General features: G+C 24.2%; 1 protein-coding gene across 1 annotated transcript in view; it reads left to right on the top strand.

Annotated features, from left to right (window-relative positions):
- The first annotated feature begins 1,062 nt into the window (after positions 1-1,062).
- The window catches only part of LOC122715602 (poly(rC)-binding protein 3), a 242,109-nt gene continuing 224,761 nt past the window's right edge, over positions 1,063-18,410 (top strand). Inside the window, exon 1 of the mRNA XM_043937900.1 lies at positions 1,063-1,221. The gene's annotated coding sequence lies outside the window, so the exon portion shown is untranslated. The remainder of the gene's footprint in view (positions 1,222-18,410) is intronic.

Here is an 18,410-nt window from a genome sequence, read left to right as displayed (position 1 = left end):
CTAATGACATATCATTATATCCCTGGCGAAGCTAGCTATAATTTCAGGGAAACGTTGAAATCCAGTTTTAGAAGGACGTGGATTACATTTGAAAGCAACTACCAGTCTAAATCCTGTAATAATCCACCTTTCGAAACTCTCCAATGTATATCTCAAATATTACATCATTAATAATTTACAGTACTGGATAGTTTATAACTGTCACAATAATAAATAGCAATAATATATTATAATTATAAATTATACTGATATTACAAATTTTAAGAGTAATATTCATTAAGGAAACTAAAAATTAATTAATCAAAATATAATTCTAAAATTAATATTTTTTTATTAATCCTTTCATATCTAATATTGTATATAGATAATACAATATTTTAATTACTTATTAAATGATTAAATTATAATTTTAATAAAGTTATATTCTTTTTATAAAAGAATTTTTTTCTTTATCTTTAAAAAAACTTGATCTTAAAAGAATTAAAATACAATAAAATATAATATAATATAAAAATAAATAAAAACAAATAAAATATAATATAAAATAATATAATATGCGTATATACAATAATATAAATGCGTATATACAATGATTTATTAAATAATAATATAATAGATATAATTTTAATGTTATATTCTTTTTACAAAAAATAATACGAAAAAATATATTTTCATTGTACATGATTAATCCAAAATAATTTTTTCCTCTAAGAAAAATTTAATTAAAATACTAATATTGCATCTCTGATTTTAAAATATATATTAAAAATTTTTTACAATATATATTTAAATCTTATAAATATTATAAATTCTCAAAACTTCAAATAAAAATTATTTTATTGATCACACTGTTTCAAAAAATATTTTTTTAAAAATATGATAAAAATCTGAACAATTAATTTATATTTCAAAATTTCAAAATAGATTTTATCTGAAATCTATAGTACAAAGAACTTTTATCATAATTTATATAAAAAATCATATTACAATCTTATACCGTATAGACTTTTCAAACATTTTTAAATTTTAATAGATTTTTAAATATATTCCTATAATTTACAGGTTGATGCGTTGTACGTGTTTACAACTCGTGAGGCCATTTCCATGATCATCGTTCGAAGTAGCTTCTCTGTTCTGAAGCTTAGCTGAGGACGATCTTATTTACTCTTGTGAATACATCGTGGACCAGCTGCCTTAATTAGCAACGTCTAAGATTTTTACGTAAGTATTAAATAAGTGTTATGAATACTAATGAAATTAACAATCTATATGTACTACGTAGAACCTATAATACCTTTTTTTAAAAGTACAATGTATAAATCGTTGTTAATCCTGAAGAATTAAACGAACATAGAACATAAAATCAATTTTGTCAATAATTATTAAAAATAATTAATTAGAAGAAGAAAAAAGGAATAATAGATTTAGCTCGAATCAAGGCTCAAATAAATAAAATTTGAAAAAATTTAATGTCATGATGGCAGAAATTATACAAGAAATTTTGGATTTTTGGACGAATATCGAAATATTTTTTTCGTTAAAAAATGTGATAAAATGTGTTTGGATTTAAGAAATATAGGAATGGACGAATATAGAGATTCTCTGTACATTTAAAAATTATTCTTCATTATTATATCGTATATTGGAAACGTATGTTGGAAAAATAAAATATGTACAGCTTTTTTTTTAATATTTAATTTTATAATTCTGAAAATATATCAGTCTATTTTTTTTATGATTTTTTGCAAAGTTTGCCTGCTTTTATTTTGGGATTATATAAATAGGTTTTTTATTCATCAAATGATATCCAAAATAATAAAATTTATAATATAAATTTTATAATATGTGTTTTTTTTACATTTCATATTTCTCAATATCATATAAACTAGGATAATAATGTTTAATTCGTTTTCTAATAAAATCATCCGATTTGAAAGATCTCGATGTGCGATTTAATTCAAGAGAATTATATTGTTGCAAAATTAATTTATATTATAGTTATCTTTTTTTAATGTAAAAATATTTTTATTAATAATTCAAATAAATAAATATATATCAAATAAATATCTTTTAAAAAATCGTGATTTTCTGGTAGTAATAAATAATTATTAAATAATAATGGTATTTAATATAATTTGGTATTTTAAATAATTTCATGATTAAATTTTGTATTTATATCCGGATCATTTAATCATTGATTTCATTTTATCAAAATATCAAAATATTTTAATTTACAAATATAATATGAAATTTTCCATATAATATATAATTTTCCACAGATACGGATAAAAGAACCACTTTAGTTTGAAAATCAATCACTTAATTAGTCTCCATAACAGTTGCAAAATTTCATATATTTAAAGATATAGGACATTTAATTAATCAATATTTTCCCCAGGATACACAGTGGTATAATTTTCTCTGAAATTAGTTAATTTCGTAGATAAATAATTTTCACTGAAAATTTCTCATAATTTATCAAATTGATACATTTAATTATCATGAATTTTTAAACATTTGTAAATAAATGTTTAACTATGGAAAAATCTTTGGTTATTTATATTATTAATATTATGGAATTATAATTACTAGAAACATATATTTTTAATCATCTTAAAGTATTTTTAATAACACAAAATTGTTTCATTTATTATAAACAAATAATTATTATACAAATATTAATAATTATTATACAAATATTAGTAATTATTATACAAATATTAATAACACATAACAAATAACACTTAATTCATTCAGTATCAATAATTAATCAAGATAATGGTGAATAATTTAAGCAAAATAATCATTTTTTTGATTAATAATTCTTTTTTGTGTCCAGAAGAATGTGAAAAGAATTTATGGATTTTTTGCTGGAATATTATGATGTAATAATAATTTATTCAATATTATAAAATAAAATAATATTTAAATATATTATACATACATATAAACATTATGATCTAATTTCAAGAATTAAAAATGCTTTCGTCACATTTGTAGAAAAATATTACGAAATTCAAATATTTAAAAAATATAAAAAATAAAAGTAATTTAAGAAATGCATAAATAGATCAGATAGATAATAGATAATAGATAATAGATGCATCAATAAATAAACATAATAAGTTAATAGTAATTAATAATCGTGTGATGAAACATCTTAATAAATATGTATTGAATCTAAATTTATAATTATTACTATTATTATAACATATAATACGGAGCGGAGATTAATATTATTATTATTTCAGTAATAGGTAAAATTAAAAAAGATTACGAACATAGTATATTAAATATTTAATAAAAAAATTATTTATATAAGTAAATATGATTTAATTTCAACATATCTATAGTTAAAACTTAACAAAAATTAAAATCGAAGCTACAATAAAAAGATACCTCATTAAATACTTATTTATTAAAAAATTACCAAAAAAAGTTATTTATAGAAATTTTCTCAATTTCGATTTTATCACAACAACTGAAGATTAACAAAAATGAAAATTAATCATAACCAACATCATGAAAAAATTATTTAAAAAAATAAAAAAAATGATCTCGAATTCGATATCACAATATGCAACATGATATAATACGTTGTTCGCTCTATAAAAAATCAGAGCGAAGAAATGGTTGGTAAAAAGGCAGACACGTTGAAAAATCGTCGATCTAATTGGCCGTCAACGTAAATTCGACTTGTGAAACGTATTCTTCCGGGCGAACGGTTTATAGGGTCAATCTGAATGCAAGAGGACAGTAGATCGAGAGGGAATTCGCGAAGTTTGGAAACCAGTAACTACCGATATTGAGAACCGGAACTGGAAACGACGTTGATATCGCGACGAGCGTATTCTCGACGACGATTAAGAGGAATCGATTATCGAACACGGTCGAGAAGTCGTGATTTTAACCGTGTCCCCTTTTATTCGATACCGATTATCTAGTTGTTGGTCGATAGTGGAATGAATCGTGATAGAAATTTTGCTTGTTGAATTTGTCTCGTTGGACAATGAATAACGAAATTAAAAAATAATGAATGTGATTGAGACGAATGATAAATAATTAGTTTGAATAAAATATGGAAGATGTTTGCAGAAAAATTTTATTTATCTGCAAGAAATTTTTACTTGAAATAAAAAGAAAGAAATTTATTTGGAGTAAAAATATTTGTAAATAAATTTGAATAATAATTGAGAAAATAATCGATCAATAATGAGAAATAAAATTATGCATATCGGAATGTATAATCGGATTTTATATAAAATACTAAAATAATTATTAATAAGCATTTTTTATTCGAAATAAAAGAACGAAATGATTAACTCAAACAAAATAAATTTGTTATTAGCCAAAGAAACTTTTTAGTTTTAAATAAATTTTAAATATATTTAAATCGAAATATAATAAAAGTAGAAAATAAAAGCTATTTCATAGTGGTAAAACATTTATTTTTTATAATATAATCAAATAAAAATATCTAAATAATAAAATAATATTTAATAATATATAATATTAAAATAATTTATTTTAATAAATAATATTTTTTTAAATAAAAAAACATAACAAGTAAAATATAAAATAAAAATTTATTTATTTGATAACATTCGATTTTATAAAATACCTTCAAAGTAAAATAAAATTTTATTTTGATGCTTTGAATAGTTGAATCGTAAAAACGTCATTGTCACAGTTTTTAGTTTCGAGACTGAATATAGGTAGAGAATAGTGAAATTATACGATGGTAAAAAATATAAACGAAATTTTATTTATTTTTTTATTATCGGTGGATATTGAATCATCGAAGTGATGGATTTATTATAGTATGAAAAATTGTGAGAATTATTTATTTACTTTTCAATGAAAAATTTTCTATTTTGATATTTAATATAGAGGCGAAAATTTTCACGTTTATTTTATTTTCTTTTCATTTTTTTTTTTTGATATTCAATAGGATTAAAAAGTTAATAATTAATTTAAAAAAAAGTTAAAATTCAATTACAACATAATGTCAGTAATGGTACAACTACGATAAAAAAAAATTACATTACAGTGAAAATTTTAGAAAGAGATGAATGGTTTTAGAAAAAAAAATACATTAATTAATTTAATATAAATAATTTATCTTTACTTTAAAGACATTTTACTATAAGTACTATAAGATACTACAAGTACTATAAGATAATACTTAATATTTTTATAATGCTCAATAAAAATATTGATTTTTCCTTTTTCTTTATTAAATATTTTAAAAACAATATTTTGTACTTTTTTAAAGAGAAATACACTTTTTTAAAAATAAATATAAGAAAAAAAAAGTCTATATATTATAAAATATTTTGAATGGTATTTATTGAAATTTCTTCATTTTCATATAATAGAAATAATAATAAAAAAAAAATTTCTAACAATTTAATAAAACAAAATTGTGAACAAATCATGAATAAAATATTTATGAAAATTATCAATTTTGAATTATATTATTTTTAATCGTATAATATTATAAAATCAAGACAAATCAAGATCAAGCACAACTTTAAAATTCCAAATTAAAGAGGAAGAAAATAATAAAATTCATAATACATTTATAAAGTTTCAAGTGCAAATACAATTTGCAGGAAGAATCATTCCAAAATGTTGCCATCATCTTGCTAAACTTAATCTTATCAACACGAATTCCTAATTAATCAAGGATTATTTATATTTAACATCATGGATTAAATTTTCCATGAGGAATTAATTTGTTGGAATGAAATTTAATTGGATAATCATCCGGTTAGCTTTTTGTAGTGGTAAAAGTAAATCCTGGTGTAAAGCGCGGAGAGGAGAGGATATCACCTCGTGCTCGAACACTTATACCGTTATAGTACTCTCCAACAAATCCAGATGTCCAAGTGCTTTGCAAATGTTACATGTTCCGTCGTTGACGTAGTGTGTTCTACACTCTATGCTATGGAGTAGATTCTGCAACTTTGAATTGTCGACAACGCGATAACGTTTGCAAAGTACTTAGAACTGTTGGGAATGAAAGAAAGACAGAAGATTTAAACGTTGTAAAATTTCGATTTCGCTTGGTATAATTTGTCAGATGGATATATTTATTCATTTTTCTTTTCAAATTGTGAAATAATATTAAATTTAATTGTAAAATAATTTTTTACGGAAACAAGTTTTAAAGAAAAATTTTTTTTTAAATTGAAAAATTAAATTATTTTTAAATTATAATAATATTCTTCAAACATTAGCAGTTAATTGATTTTTCTATGCTTTAAAATTGTTGAAATAAATAAATGTGAAATGTTAACAAAGATAATTATAATATTAAATAAAAAAAGATAGTAAATAAATAAAGATATAAAGATGTAAAGTTATAAAATTACTGCAAAATAATTTCTTTATGAAGAATTAAGTTATATATATAAGTTAAATATAACATAAGAAAATAAAAATAAAAATTAAGAATAAAAATTAATAGATTATTAAGTATAAATAAAAATATAGTTAATATTCTCTACTAAATTTATTTTTGTAGACTTTAACAATAATAAGTTTTAATAATAATATAATAAGTTTTAACAATAACCTAAAGATATTCTATAGACGTTGAATATCGGAGAAAGAGCGATCAAAGAAAACGAGGAAGAAAAAAAGAAAAAGAAAAGAAATACAATTGAAATAATTCTTATTGTTGTACAATGAAATTCTTCGAATAATCGAACGTTTCATTAATTTCGATAATCGAATTCCGATAATCGAAATTCTATTGTAATTGTAATATATATAATAAAATAATAAATAAGAAATAATGAATAAATAAAAAAAGAAATAAAATAAAAATTTTATAACAAGAAAGATAACATTTGTTATTGTATCAATTTAAGTAAAACAAAATTAAGGAGAAAAAGAAGTACATACAAAAACGAAATTCATAAAAATTTATGATGATGGAGAGGAATAAGTACTAAAAAAATACGAACAAAAAAATGCTTTGCAATTAAGATAAAATTTAAAGGCATTTTATTTAGCAAAATATTAAAATAGAATGAATGAAATTGAATAGCATAAACTTTCGATTGATTTTCCAAGTAATAACAAAATAATTTCTTAATATGAAAATATTTATATAAAAAAATTATCTTGAAGAACTGGTGCAATTTTCAAACTTAGCAAAACAATATTAGTACAATTATATTGAAAACGTAGCGATAATTTTAATTTGAAATGAATTTTTATTTGTTAACATTGAAATCAACGTTATTTGTTGTTTCTCGTTCGTGTAATGAATAAGAATGAATCTACCGTTACGTGTAATAAGAAACGAGTTGTTTGTTCGATTAATTACATTTAATATGTCAATTATTATATTTCGGTTCATAAAACAGGAAAAAATAAAGTGTTAATAAATTTTGTCTTATAATATGTTAAATATACATTACGTATTAAAATTGAAATTAAAGTAATGATATAATAATTTAAAATAATATTAAATGATATTTAATAATAATAATGATAACAATTGTTATTAGATTTATTACTTGTTAACTTTATAGGATTTATTTTCCTTATAAAGTTCTCGAGAGAACTATTTTTAAGAGATTATTTTTTAAAATATAAGATAAAAGTTACGTTTAAGTGACTTGAATTTTTTTATTATTATTTTGATTGTCAATGTTTTTACAAATTGAAATTTTTAAAAACACAACTTAGACTTTTATGAACAGAATTTAAATAAAAATCATCTTTTAAATATCATTCATTTATTAAATTCATTTAATATGTATTCTACTTTGAATATTTTGTAACTTTTATCACGTATATTTCATACATTTAAATTTTCAATAAATGCACAAAAATTCAAATCTAGTTTATTGATTTGTAACGTTTTCTGTTTCGTTTAATTTCATACAAAATTAAAAATGCAAAAAAGAACTTTATTTTTCCTTTCTGAAATCTAAAATTTAGTTTTTTAATATTTGGCTGGTTGCCTGCTTAACAGGCGCGCCTAGACCAAAATTAATCATAATCTGCAAAATAATTTTCATCTCGCATTTTTAAGCAATTGCTATAATTTTATATGTTTGGATTTTTTATCCAAATTTTAAATTTAGTAACATTCTCATATAAAGTTCACAAACTGATCGTGGTAAAATTAAATACTGCATATTTTGTTGCTAAATATCGCTATGGTCATCTTCAAGGTATTTCCCTTGGAAAACTATGCCAACGTCTTGATCATCCTTCAAAATAATTTTAGAAACGATGTTTTTGTGGAATGGCTTTCAAAGTTAGCATCATGTAACTCTTGACGTCATCAAAATGCATTCCTTTCAATATTTTCTTTACCTTTGGAACAGAGAAAAGTCATTGGAGGCTAGGTGAATAGAATGTTTCAACACAGTTATTTTTTCATTAGCCAAAAACTTCTTTGAAAGAAAGTTATGTTGATGATAGTAATAGCATCAAAGTCATTCCATAAAACCATAAAACCAAAATTGTTTCTAAACATGGATAGCTAATATAAATGCATAATTTTAAAAAAAAATAATATTTTTCAGATAACTATTGTGACATTGTAGCAATTAAAATAATTATTTTGCTAAAATAAATTCGAGAATTATATCAGATTTCATGTGTTATATTAAAAATTAGAAAGTAAAAGGAGTCATAGATAATAAAAGTTTTAAAGAATTATTATAAAGTACAATCATAAAATAAAAATTTTATTTTTTCTAGAATTATTCAGAAATTTCATCAAATTTTTCATAAAATAAAAACAACAAATGTATATTATTTAACTATTTAAATTAAAACGATGCTTCTTTGTTTTTATTCATTATTATTCATTGATCCAATAATGAATTGCATCTGTGACTTGATTTTTTATTTTGATAATGATTCTATTTTTTGTATTCATTCAATTATCACTGAAATTATAATTATTTCACTATAACTAAATCATCTTATTCTCTGAAAAACATCATATGCACTATACGTATACATTTCTAATACCATATCAAATATTTTGTATATTCGTAGATTATATATTATAAATCATATTATAAATTAGATATAATATTAGTTCAAATAAAATTGATTTATTACAAAGTTCGCTATTAACAAAGTTCCATTTTAGAACGATCATATGCTAATGAAAGTTTATCACTGAATCCACAAGATTCTAAAGCTCAGAGATTCAAAAAGTTCTATGGTTTTAAGAGTTCTGATTTTGATAAGATTCTGATTTCTTGAACTCCCCACTATACCCATACCACAAGATCACAGATCTCTAGGTGGAATACACAAGCGGCCAATAACACCATGATAACCTCTGACTGAACTACACTCCCAATCCAAGGAAAATTCCCAAAACTAGGCTAAGAGGATACGTGATCCATAAAATCCGTTATTTCCAGGAAACTGATGAACTTTTCAGCAGGATAAGAATATCTCTCAAATCTCAAGATCATGTTCACATTCTAGCTATGCCGAAGTGTTTCTAACAAATATACAATTTCAAGAATTCTCTAAATTTTTCTTGTCGAAAACAGCATTGTCAACATCATTTCATATGTTAATATCGATAAAATAAATTCTTTCCAGTATACTGTTCATCGATGGAAAAAAGTCTTCTGGAAAGAATGAAAAAAATTAATTTAAAAGGAAATGCCTATTTTCACACGCATTTTCGTTTCTATCGTGATATTTAATGCATATAACAATACGACGATCTGTGTCTAAACCTCGATATATTAGCGTAGGTATAGAATCCAGAGAATTCTAATAATCTATCGATATAATATACAATTTTTTTTATTTCCCCTCAATATGTGATTTGATTTTATGATTAGACTAATTATGATTTGTAAGTTATAATTTAATTATAAATGTATTTTTGTATTCGAGTAGTTAAAATAATAATTATACGTATATAAATAAGCTAAACATGCATAATATGACATGTATTAATATCATATCAAAATAATTAATAGTTTGGAAAATATTTCAGTCTTAAATGATTATACTGACGTAATTTCGTAATTGAAAATAATTTATATTGGGATTTTGAATATTCAAAATATATCTCTTCTACTATTATGTAGCGTGTGGTGTCAACAAAGCGCCTGAAGTGGGGATAGGTCCTAGCGAAGGACACCTCTTGCCTCTGTGTCGTCCCGCGAGACTTCTTTCCATCATGTAAACAATACATTATTTCACACAAATACGATACAAACGAAAATAAATGTTAATCCCTTGCTATGTCAATACAATCATTTCATCCACTCTATAGAAGATTTCGATAAGTATTGAAAAAAAAACTCTTGCAAATTATCGATTAAATCGCCATTTAAAAAAAAAAAAAACCAATTAACCAATTACCATCAAAATCATCAAACGACGCGATATACGAACATAATGTTGATAAGTTCGAGCGAAATTACGGGGATAAAACACGATTATTACATCTGGAACGATCGGTTCCATGCCGACACAGCGACCCAATGACACGTTCCGTGGAATCGTTTGAACATGGCCGATGGCGATAATAATCCAGAAATCGTGATATCCGCGAACGAAATCCCAATTACCTACAGTCAACGCCCGCTGTGTAACGTGTACAAACAAATCCCCCGTGGGTTTCGCGTTTCCGCCGCTTGAATTTCCGCCGGCGACGGATTACCAAGGGCCAGAGGCTCCTCTCGCTCGAAGAACCGGCCATTCCAGGAATTACCAGCTTATTTGCTTACCCCTGATTCGATATGTTCTGTTCAAACGATGTCCAGACTTCAATTTTCATCTGTTCGGTTGTAAGACTCTCCTCGAAAGATGGCGGATAACCGCGTTGGAAAATGATTTACTCCGCGAATTTTGAGTGTATCAAAAAGACAGAGAAAGTTGAAATTGAATTTTCTTTGAGCGTTTCAGAGAATGGAGAGATATTTGTTTCGAATTTTATTGCATTTTAACATCTCTTTTTTCATCTATTTTATTATCGTTGAATAAATTAATATCGATAAAGAGAAAAGAATAAAAATTGAAAAATGTGCGTTTCACTTTATAAATTCGATCCAATTATGAAATCTCAAATCTTTCATTTTCTTTCGTCTTAATCTGAATTTTTAATTTTTGATATAGAAATTGTTTTATTTTTAACCATTAACTTTTTAAATTAAACTCATAAATTTGTTATATTTTTAATAATTAGTTTACTTTTAATTATTGTGTCTATTAAATTCATTAATAATTATATTAATTTATTTTTTATTATATTCTCTGGAGAAATATTTTCAATCCATGGAATTTCGATATGAAATTCGTCAAAGAAATATCACAATTTTCGAAATGTAACATAGCATGAATACAATCAACACGGTTAATTAATTCCATGTTATATCGAAATCGTGTTAATCGAAATCCAAAACCAATTAGAGAAATCTTATCGATAAAAACAATATGATAGAAATATTCATATTATATGTTAAATTTATCGAATAATATGTTGGGTTGAAAGAATTTTTGCAATTTTTGCATTCTGTTCTATCTAAATCGTATTTTCAGAATACTGTTATAAGAAGACTTGCCTTATACTTCAAATATCATAATACATATTGAATATTTTGTATATTTTTTTATATCATGTGTAAGATTTGTATATTTTTGTACATTTAAATTTTGTATATATAAATATATAAAAATTTACAATCTAATAAATTAAATGAATAAAATATATATAAATATTTTCATTATTTTTATACGTGTCAACTTTCAAATTAATCTCGCGTATTACAAAACACCTCGTATTCAGAATAGAAATTAATTATTTTCAGATAAATAATAATACAATTTTATATTTTATGAAATATTGATTATTTAATATTTAATAAATTATTATTTAATAAATAAAATTATTGTCACATAACGAAAACTATGAAACTTAATGAAATGATTAATATTTCAATGCATAATATTCGTTATATATAAAATACATACGTAACTTAATACGATTTTTACATGAATTTTTAAATACTTTTCAACTGTACAAAAATTCGAGCAATGTAGTCACACATGAATTATAAATTTCCATACAAAAATTTAAATTTTCTCTTGAAATTTAATAAATCTCATTTCTCAATTTTCTCCCTTTCATGATTGAAAAAAAAAAGAGAAAAAACAGAGTTGGAATTACAAAAAAAAAAAATTTCAACAAAATTCAACGAATACACTTTTCAAACCCCATACCGTAAGAAAATATCGATTTATTTAAATTTTCGCGAAGCAATATTAACTCTCTCGTTTCTGGATAGAAAATTATCCCCACATCACCCAAACTTGTCAAAGTCTGAATGAAAACAAGTAACTCGAAGTTACTCTTTCAACCGTTGGGTACCGTTCGTCTATATCGGAAATACATCGAACTCATTTGCAAGCTCGTAAATCCATTTACACTCATGTTAGTTTACGAAAGCGGCTGTGTAAGCGCGACAGTGAAAACAATTTAGCCAACCGTTGGCAATTAAAGATTCTAATCGAGTTATCAATGAATAATATTGTTTATACGATTTATTTGAACGAGCAACGTCGATGGATCGTCCCTCTAATTTTATTGCGATTCAATGGTAAATTAATTTCGATTCGGATGCCGAAAAAATTTTGAAATTTTCACATTTTTGAATTTGATACGTGAAATTTTTATTTTCTTTTTAGGTATTGAACAAAATAATTATATTTTCGATTAATGAATAATATTGTTAATTTTCACTTTGATAATTTTAGAATTTGATTTTTTTCATTTGAAATTTGAAATTTTAATTTAATTTGACATTCTAATTTTGATTTTGATAATTTTGAAATTTGAAATTTTAATTTTAAAAAAGTTGGATTTATAATTAAGACGATTTTCAATTGAATGAACAATATTGTTGACGATTTATTCGATCATGAACCGAAATATCGTTCAATTGCTTGATCAATACTGAATTGATTTCGATTTAAGTTGAAAAGTGAAAAAATTTTAAAAATATAAGTTTAACTTTTTTATAAAAAATAACATAGAATCTCGTAAATAATTTAAAATAATAAATCGTGAAATTATCATTTTTTTAATATAATATAATTATGGTAAGAGTAAACACAAGAATTAATATGTCTTTTCTTTTTATATTATATTAAGTTAATAAAATAGTAAGAATTACATAATAAAATGTCTATTCACATTATTTAGTTTCGTTAAAAGTTAACTCAATACATAAAATCCCACGAGATTTAAAATTTCCAGACTTCCATTTTCCACTAATTTCACGTAAATTAAATTACAAATAATCCATTCAACACCCGAATAAAAGCAATAATGACATAATCGTTAAACTTTCACCTTTCACTCCGTCCCCAAGTCTACAATCTATCCTGCCAGAAAAAAATCCAAAGGAAAAAAGCTCGAGGAAAATGCCATACCAGACCTCGCAGAGTACCACGAAAAAACTGCCTAACGCTTCACCACCATCGTCACACACCTCCTCCTCCCCCCTTCCCGCCCCACCCGTTCGTCCCTTCCCTCATCATCATCGAAAACGAGGACGTGTCGTTTCATGGATCGAAGAAAAACAAGAGGCCAAGAATTTCTTGCAGCTCTCCCTCGAATAGCAGAATTTCGGCTGGTATTCAAACCCCGATTATCCTTCGAAGCAACGATCAACCCTCTCGTGAACGAGACAGGGATACGGACAGGAAAAGAGAAAGGATGAGGGTAAACTGAGAGGGTGGTTAGCGACAGGATTTATGCGCCTGCATTAATATGCAGAGTCGAGAATTTCAATGGCGAGGTTCTGTGAACTGTGGAGGAGTGAAAGAGAGGAGAAGGGAGGACAGAGAAAAAGAGAAAGAGAGAGAGAGAGAGAGAGAGAAAGATGAATGATGGCGCGAATGGAGAGTGGAAAGGAGAAGGAACAGGAAAGGGGAAAGGACGTCGAAAGGAGGAAGTGAGAAGCTCAGTTGAAAAGCAAACTCATCGATGATCAATACTTTTATAGATGTGCTTTGCTAATAGGATCAAATACTATGTATGATTGGGAATATATGAATTGATCTGAAATTGAAGAATTTGGGCCTTTTGGTGTAATGAGAAATAGATATATTGGATATATTGTTATATGGTTAATTGTAACATTGTAAATTGGAAGTATATTAATGGGTTCTTATAAGATTTTGATACATGATATAAATTTGAAATGTTTTATTAGCTTTAAATATCTTATTATAATATTTTGCAATACAGGTATTAAAAATATTTGTATGGATATATTGTAAAATGCAAACATATTAGTGAATTTTCGTAATATTTTACTATATGATATAAAAATTATAATATTTTGCGATAAGAGATATTAAATATTTTTGCAATAATAATGTATAATTATAATAATGTAAATTTTTTAAAAAATATTTTAAAAATTATATAATATAAGAATTAAAATTTGCTTTTGCATTTAATATTCTATTATATAATTTATTGTAATATTATAAATTGCAAACATATTAGTGATTTCAATGTATACAATTATTTTCTTTCGTTTCTTTCTTAATACTATCGTAGTAATTTTATTTAAGTTTAATTTTTATGAAAATTAATAAAATAAATTTCTACCATGTTTGTAGAATTAATAATTCTAATATTTGGAAAGTGAAACTATAAAATAATAATTATAGAAATTTATAAATAGAGATAAAGATATAAATACATATATTAGATATTAGTAATTAATAATCAGTGTTGCATCATTTATCTTCATAATATTGATGTATGTTCATTCAATTGCTAATATTACTTTAAATTGTAAATAATATATTACAAATATATATAATATAATATTCTAGAATTTAATTAATTATTATAATAATATTAGTAATTTGACAAATTTTCAAGTTATAGATTATTCCTTTATTATTTTACATTAATAAAATGATTAAATAATCAAATGTATGATTTGTGTAATTTGCAAAATGCATGTAAAATTTTATCTATTTTCTTATTAAACTTATTATTATTATATAAAATAATTTTTTTAACTTATGAATTATAAAATTTTTCTAATAATATTGATACAAAATGTAGAAAAGTGATCATACTTTTTGAACATAATAAAATTCAAACTTTGAAAAAAATTATATTTTACATACATTAATTTAATAGATCTCAAATCTCTATAGATTACTATTATGATCAAAATTTATACTACATTTTATTATCTATACTATATTTTATAATCTATACTATTCTGCTACATCTACACTTTTATATAATAAGAACAATATCACAATTGAATTTAAAATATAAATATTTTAATCTTTAGAAACAAAACTATTGATGATTATTAACCAAATTGCAAAAAGAAATATTTTTCATTACTAAATAATTAAATAATAAATATCAACAACATAAATAAAATAAATCAAATAATCCTAATTTAATTATCTAATTCAATAATTACCAACAATTAAAATATCTAATCTAGATATTGATTATAGAAGAGTATCCAGAGAGTATTAAATAATATAATATATATATAATTAAAATTTTCAAGCAAATAAATATATTCCAAAAAATTTTCTCTTTCGTCAACTTATAAAACAAAAAATCTTATCTACATATCCAGGCGTATCGACTTATTTTCCAATCAAAAATAATCGTTGTCACATAGCATCGACTACATAGCAGAATATTCAAACTGTCCATTGAAAGAAACATTTTCCACTTCGAAATGGATCGAACGAATCGCGATCCGATTTTATATATTGATAATGGACAATTATAAATTGATGAACGTGCCCGTACACCGCTTTTTCAACGACGACTCAATAACTGGCTTATGGCTAAATCCGAGCAAAGCCTGGACCGGCGAAAAAATTCAATTACGATCACTCTGCGCGAGTTAGATAGCCAGCGCCATCTAGTTGGCCTCGCCCGCAAAAAAAAAGACTTCGATACTTTTGTATCCGATCGAGGGATCGATCGTGGAAGGGTCGAAAATTTTGTAGGCGTGCATTTTTCGATATTGTTTGATGGGAATCGAAATTTTGTTCGAAAAAAATTCTGTCGAAGTCGACCGTGTTCATTTTTCCCCCTCGTGAATTGACGAGAAAGAAGAATGGACGAATATAGAGTATTTTTTCGAAAAAAAAAAAAAAAAAAGAAAGAAAGAAAATAGGAAGAGTAGCGTTTGTCGAGAAATGTTTGTATGAATCGAAATAGAGAATTCGATTTGACTTGGTATTGTTTAAAAAATTTGTCCTATTTAAAAAAGTTCTGTTTCTGTTTGTTTGTTTTGTGTTTAGGATTTGTTTGGGAATTTGGGAGATTTTAATTGATTGGAATACGGTGTGTTTATTTTACTTTTTTTTTTTTGTTTATTTAATTAAGTGTATAGAACGATAAAATGTACTCGAAAAAAATATAAAAAGTTCGTTATATTAAATTCAAATAAATAAAATATTTAATAATTTAGAAAATATATGTCATTTTTTATTAAAATAAAAAGAAGCAAATATAATAAATATAATAATATAATATATTATTATATAAAAATGAGATTTAAAAATGATTTTTAGTATTTTCTTTTTAATTTCTAATATTTATTTTAAAAAACAATATATCAAAAAATTTAAGAAAAAAGAAAATGAAGAAAAAACGATAATATCAATCAAAAGTTTAAAATCATTTATGTAAAATCTACTTGATTTTTATAATGCTAATTTTTAATTAATAAAAATATTATCAAAAAATTTTATTTAATTACAATTAAAAAATTTCAAATTTTTGTTCAATATTGTACACAAAATAATAAACAACACAAAAAATAATATTTTATCTTACTCTATATTATACTCTATAATACTCTATATTATAAATCAATTATAAATTAAAAAATCTAACAAAGAAACCTAATTTAACTTAATTTAACTTAAAAAACTTGAGAAAGAAATAAATTTCATACATTAATTGCAACTTTTAGCATTAAAAACTTATCAATATTTTGATAATATACTAATAACTATAATAAGATATTATCACAATAAAATAGTCTAAATATTATAATAAGATAACAATATACCGAAAAATCTAAGAAAAGGAAACCAATAAAAAGAATTCAAAGAAAAACTTATTATTACTCGAAGAAATATTTATTCGGATCCACTTTACAAAACTTATTCATCAAAAATTTACTCATCTCAAGGGATGGCGCCACGAGCCATGATTCCATCTTTATAGTAGCTAAAAGGCATGAAATTACCGCCTCTCTCGAATCTCATTGAAAGGACAGCTCGTAAACGGACAGATTCCAGTGGTTAGATCTCAGTCAAAGACGGAGGGTGGCTTCGCTAAGAGGTCGACAGGGAAGGCAGAGTGACATAATAGCTTGCTCAGGATCCACTTGTGGTCAGTAATCGGATTGGCAGGATCGACTTGGCCTATAGCATGATGATCGACGTATGGCATTCCTCCAGACTAAATTTATTCTCACGAGAAATTCTTTTTCGTCTATCTTTTTCGCTCTTCTTCTTTTTCTTCTTTTTTCTCTATGTCTTCCTATTCTTCTACTTTTTCTTTTATTTTTTCTTTCATTTTTCTTCTTTGCATTTTTTTTTCTTTTTTTTTTTCTTTTTTTATTTCTACGTATATTTCTTTCCCACATATTCTTTTTCTTCTTTTTTTTTCAAGTTCTTCTTCTTCTTCTTCGCTCTTTTTCTTTTATTTCTTCTGATTCTTCTTCGTTCTTCTTTCTTTTCTTTTTCTATTTCTTTTTTTAATTCCTTTTCATCCTTTTTCTTTCTCTCTCTTCTTCTTTTTCTTCTTTTATTTCTTCTGATATTTTTATTTCTTCTTCGTGTTTTTTTTCTTTTTCGCTTTTCTTCTTTGTCTTCTTTCTCTATTTTTTCTTATTGTTCTTTTTCACTCTTGTTTTTCTTCTTTACTGCTTTTTCCTTTCTTTGTCTTATTTCTCACATTATTTGGGCTGTTCATAGATTAATTCCATGTGTTGCCTCAATCCTGTCGAGAACCGGTAATTCACGGGGGATTTATGAGCCGATTTCAAAGGCAACCATAAACCAATCCGTATATTTTGGCCGTTTGCTACCAACTAAACTTATTTCCTACGGGAAATTGAGCGTGGTTCAAGTGTACGTAAATCACGCGTAGTCAACGATACTAGCCAGTACACGTTTAATTTTTTTTTCTTTTTATTTTATATTGGTACATGGTTTTTTGCCGTGATTACTTTTTGCTAAAAGAATTTTGGTGTTTTGAATTTGTGAAGCTCGTCGATTAATTTAACTCGATTCGATATTTAATTTAATTGAAAGACTTCTGTTCTTTTTTTATTTTTTATTTTTTGAATGTTTACATGTTTTTCGTGGCCATT

Source organism: Apis laboriosa, unplaced genomic scaffold (assembly GCF_014066325.1).
Source record: "Apis laboriosa isolate Shangri-la unplaced genomic scaffold, ASM1406632v1 scaffold39_cov144, whole genome shotgun sequence".
Taxonomy (NCBI): Eukaryota; Metazoa; Arthropoda; class Insecta; order Hymenoptera; family Apidae; genus Apis; species Apis laboriosa.
Note: the sequence above shows the minus strand (reverse complement) of the source record. Positions and strands in the feature narration are given on the sequence as shown.